This window comes from Dama dama, chromosome 23, assembly GCF_033118175.1.
Source record: "Dama dama isolate Ldn47 chromosome 23, ASM3311817v1, whole genome shotgun sequence".
Classification (NCBI taxonomy): Eukaryota; Metazoa; Chordata; class Mammalia; order Artiodactyla; family Cervidae; genus Dama; species Dama dama.
This window is the reverse complement of record NC_083703.1, coordinates 69,151,163-69,156,733: the sequence shown is the minus strand read 5'-3', so window position 1 is coordinate 69,156,733 and position 5,571 is coordinate 69,151,163. Positions and strand designations below refer to the sequence as shown.

Here is a 5,571-nt window from a genome sequence, read left to right as displayed (position 1 = left end):
ACTCAGGGGACTCTAGAAACCCCTGAACTTGTATGCAAAATGTTTGCACATTTTCCCAGGAAAGAAATAGATTTGTAGGTGGATCCAAGGCCCACAGATAATTAAGACTTTCTCTGAAGGTGCTGTAGCCTAACTATCAGGCATTTAGTCTCTGGCATCAGCTGACTGGGCTGAGATACTGTTTCTATCAAGTTGGTTCATCCCCATGCCTCAGTTTCCTCTCTTGTAAAATAAACTAAATGAGAGCCTTGATCATGTCCGGAGGTGATATGGAGTAAGTGAAAAAGTCACATCCAGTTCTTGGCACCTCCCCAGGAAAACTTAGTATAGATGCTCTGTTAATATTTTAAAACTAATTAATTAACTTTTGGCTGCACTGGACCTTCACTGCTGCCTGTGGGCGTTCTCTAGTTGTGGTGAGTGGGGACTACTCTCTAGTTGTGGTGCACAGGATTCTTAGTCTGGTGTCTTCTCATGTTGCATCTTGTGGGCTCTAGAGCTCAGGCTGAGGGTTGCAGCACTCAGGCTTAGTTGCCCAGCAGCATATGGGCTCTTAGTTCCCTGACCAGGGATCGAATCCATGTTCCTTGCACTGGCAGGCAGAATTTAGCCACTGGACCACCAGGGAAGTCCAATGATCTGCTATTATTTTTATCTGTCTTGAGCACCTAGGATCTCCCTTCATACTTATAACAGTCATGTGGGGTAGCAGTTATCAACCTCCTTTGAGAGACTTCCCTTACCCCACATCACACAGGCATGAAAAGGCAGAGCTGGGATTTGAACTCATAGCTTTCTTCCTTTCTGCTACACATTACTGTCACTCAACCCAAAGAGAATGAGAAGAGGTAAAGGTGATGGGCTCAGAAGGTGTTTTGTATTTTAAAACCCCTTTATGTGTTCTGGAAAGTCTTTCTGGTCCTGTTTTCTGAGGTGTACTGTGTTTGCACAGGGTAGTAATGAGACAGGACAAAATCCTAGAATGGCCTGACTCCAGGTAATGTACTCTGCTGGAAATCCTTTGCCTTTGGAGATGCTATCCCTCCCTTTACCTAAGTTCTATCTGGTCATTGGTCCAAACTCATTACACATGACACCTGCCCTGGGAACTCCATCTCTGACCTTGTCGGTGCTTGTTGCCTTTCAGCACTGACCTTCTTTTATCCTGTCATTTATTACACTGCACTGTGACTTCTTTGATGATCCTCCATTCCTGTCTCTTCAACAAGGTAAAGTTTGTGCTAGAGGCACCTTTTTGCCCTGTGTACTCAGCTTGGTTCCTGGTATCTAATAAAGGTCTGACGAGCAGGAATGAATCCTCTCTATTCCTTATCAGGATTAAATCCAAAGTCTTTACCTTGATCCACAGACCCTGACTGAAATCCTTGCCCTCTCCTATGGATGCATCTTGTGCCAATGTCTATCACCTCATGAGCCCAGACATAGTTTCTCTTTCACTTCTTATTTTTTTTAATTTTTTAAATTTTTTATTTTTTTTTCATTTATTTATTTTTATTAGTTGGAGGCTAATTACTTCATAACATTGCAGTGGGTTTTATCATACATTGACATGAATCAGCCATGGAGTTACATGTATTCCCCATCCTGATACCCCCCTCCCACCTCCCTCTCCACCCGATTCCTCTGGGTCTTCCCAGTGCACTGGGCCCAAGCACTTGTCTCAAGCATCCCACCTGGGCTGGTGATCTGTTTCACTATAGATAATATACATGCTGTTCTCTCGAAATATCCCACCCTCGCCTTTTCCCACAGAGTCCAAAAGTCTGTTCACTTTTTAAATGTAATAGCCTCTCTTGCTTTAGAATGTCCATAGCTCTAATCACAATTTCAATGTATTTGGGACTTCTCTGGCTGTACAGTGGTTAAGACTCCAAGATTCCAATGCAGGGGGCACAGGTTGATCCCTGGTTGGGGAACTAAGATCTTACATGCCCTGGGGCACAGCCAAAAACACCAAAAAGCAATTTCAATGTAATTGATTATGTAACTATAAGTTGAACTGTGTGCAATATCTATAAGTGAGATAGTCAAGTGTAGGCAATTTCATATAACTTAAAGGAATAATGATTTGATAATGGTTCATCCCTGGACTGTAAGCTCTGTGAAGGATACTGCCTAGAAGGGTCCAGTAAATGATAGATACTCAACATTTTCATAATCGATGAGCAGTCCTTGACCTTACATATCCTAAAGTGTTGAGAGTTGTGTAAGCATGCAGAATTTCACAGCTTTCTCTGATTTAAGCCAGTTCTTTGTTACAAAGAGGAAGTAAAGAATTCTATCCCCCTAGGCTTCCCTTGTGGCTCAGCTGGTAAAGAATCCACCTTTAATGCGGGAGATCTGGGTTCGATCCCTGGGTTGGGAAGATTTCCTGGAGAAGGGAAAGGCTACCCACTCTAGTATTCTGGCCTGGAGAATTCCATGGACTGTGTAGTCCATGAGGTTGCAAAGAGTCAGACATGACTGAGTGACTTTCACACACACACAAATCTAGATATTCCAATGAAGCATCTTGCTTTCCTGAATTCTCTAACCACGCGGGTCTAGGCTCTAGTTTTGATTTAGGCAATCATGGTCAGTGTGAAGCACTGAGAACCATCAGGGCTCAGGCACTTCTCAGAGCTTGTCCTTCTACCAAGAAAGGGAGAGGAGTTTTTTGGCAGAATCTCAGATGGGCCATTTATAGTAGCTGTTAATGGGCAAAATGTTACCTCTCTGATCCCCAGCTTCCCCATGGGAATATTTATATAGTTAGTCCACGTTCCAGAATTGTAAAGATTAAATGATATAACAAACGAAGAGATAATGTAGCAGTCCTTTATTATTTTTGCACTCACTGTGGTCAGGAACAGGCAAAAAGGCAGCTTCAGACCTGAAGGTATTGGGGAGTCCATGGACTAAAGTTGTTGGCCTGTGTCCCCTGCCGCTACAGTTATCTCATGCCAGGCAGCAGACTTGGGACTAAAGTCATTATCTCACTTTGTCTTCAAAATCCCTGCCTGAGGTAAGAACAGAGTTTATTTTTTACAGATGAAGAAACTGGGGTTCAGGAAAGTGAAGTTAATTACCTTATCTATGTACCCAGTCAGAGGAAGAAGTAGGATTAGAACCTAAGTCACTTTTTTACAGCGTTGTGTTGGCTTCCACTGTACAGCAATGGAAATCAACCACAACTACACAATTATCTCCTCTCTCTTGAGCTTCCCCCTTCTCCTTCCATCCCTCCTCTCTAGGTCATCACAGAATGCCAGACTGGACTCCCTGTAGAACACAAGTCTTTTTGTTAAAAAAAAAATCAAAAACTTATTTATTTGGCTGCGCTGGGTTATAGTTGTGGCATGCAGGGTCTTTAGTTACAGCATGTGAGATCTAGTTCCCTGATCAGGGATGGAACCCGGGCCCCTTGCATTGGAGACGCGGAGTCTTAGCTACTGGACCACCATGGAAGTCCCCAGAACCCAAGCCTTTATACCAAGAAAAACAGATATTTTTCTCTTTGGGACCTTCCTTTAGACAACGAATATCACTGCTCTTTATGCTCTTCATGCATTTCTTTCTTGGCCACTAATCTAATGATAAATAAATAATGGATTGCTGCTGTAAAGCCTGATTTCTTGGCTACACCCAGGTAAATGTCCACTGGCTTCAGTAGCAATTAGCTTCAATGAGAGGTTGCCTGATTAATAATAATACCACCACTTGCTATTTATAGATGGCCATTCTCCAAGGAGTCCAAAATGCTTTGCAGACATTATCTAATCAAGTCCTGCTATGTTACCGTAAATCTGGTCTGGGCTTGTGGTACTTTTGCCTTTTCATAGAGAGGGCTCATGTTCAGAGAGGGTTTAGATCTTGGCTCTCATCACACAGAAGGTTGGCATCCCCTACTTGTGGTCCATAAGTACCTGTTTTGACCTCATAGTACTTTGCCCTCCATGGAAATTAGACCAGGTCTGTTATCATGATTTTTGCTTTCTGTGGGCCTCTGGCGTTGCTCAGACCACAGGATCTGGACAGACAGCTTCATGAGAATTTCTAAGGTTTTGCAAAGGGTTTGTCTGGACTCACTTCCAGGCAGAGGCACCTTTGAATCGCTCCTGGGATCTGCATCAAGGTTGTCATCTCCTCCTCTCATTCCTCCTCTATGTCATTTTTCACTGTCTTCACTCTTTTCTTGTTTTCCTCCTCATCCTTCTTCTTCCTCTTCTTCTCCTCCTCTTCCTTCTTCTTCAACACACACTTATTTGGAGCTAGTTTTATGCCAAGTCCCAAGCTAAGCACTTTACAGGAACTGCTTGACTTATTCCTCACAGCAGATATTGATTGATAGCTATCATTGCCAATACCACTTGACAGAACAGAAGACTGAGGCTCAGAGTGGATAAATTCCATTCTGATTGTTGACAGTCTAAACTTTCCCAGATCAACTTGAGAAACTCTGTGGCACTATCACCCGGCACAGAGTCTGGCATGCATAAAACACCCAGTGAGTAGATGCTCAATAGAATAACAGAATAACTATCATTTATTAAGTATAGGTATATTATACATCATAATTTTCAATCCTTATAGCAATCTGATGAGGTAGGTCTTATTTTACAGAAAATGAACTAAGACTCAGAAAGGTAAATAATTTGCAAAGTTCACACAGTTAAAAAAATGAGATTATATTGTATTAATTAATTAATTCTTGGTTTTCCAGATTCCTGAATCTTTACACTTAATCCATAAGCTCGTTGGAATCAGTGAAGGGTTGGCTGGTGGATGGATGGAAGTGAGAGAAGAGATGGGATCAGGATTCTCCTCCCATGCCTTTCTGTCTCAGATGCTATTCTTGGTGACAACAGGGTAATGATGATAAAGACACATATGTAGCACAGTCTGAAACCTTCATGGACTTGTGTAAATTGTCCTGGAGCTGCTTACCCATGAGAGACTTTCACTCTAAAGTGGGGCACTTAAAAACATTTTTTATTGGAATATAGCTGATTTACAATGTTGTGTTAATTTCAGGTATACAAGAAAATGAATCAGCTATGCACAGACATATAGCCACTCTTTTTTAGACTCTAAAAATATGGAATGCTTCATGAATTTATGTGTCATCCTTGTGCAAGGCTCATACTAACTTTCTCCGTATAGTTCCAATTTTAGTATATGGGCTGCTGAAGCAAGCACTCAGTTCAGTTCAGTCACTCAGTCATATCTGACTTTTTGTGACCCCATGGACTGCACCACACCAGGCTTCCCTGTCCATCACCAACTCCCAGAGCTTGCTCAAACTCATGTCCACAGAGTCGGTGATGCCATCCAAACATCTCATCGTCTGTTGTCCCCTTCTCCTGCCCTCAATCTTTCCCAGCATCAGGGTCTTTTCCAGTGAGCCAGTTCTTTGCATCAGGTGGCCAAAGTTGGAGTTTCAACTTCAGCATCAGTCCTTCCAATGACTATTCAGGACTGATTTCCTTTAGGATGGACTCTTTGGATCTCCCTTCAGTCCAAGGGACTCTTAAGAGTCTTCTCCAACACCACAGGTCAAAAGTATCATTT

General features: G+C 42.5%; 1 non-coding gene across 1 annotated transcript; it reads right to left on the bottom strand.

The window, feature by feature from the left end:
• Positions 1 to 5,092: 5,092 nt before the first annotated feature.
• On the bottom strand, positions 5,093 to 5,199 carry LOC133045304 (U6 spliceosomal RNA). The gene has a single exon (XR_009690183.1). It is a non-coding gene; the product is annotated as a U6 spliceosomal RNA (small nuclear RNA).
• Positions 5,200 to 5,571: the final 372 nt, after the last annotated feature.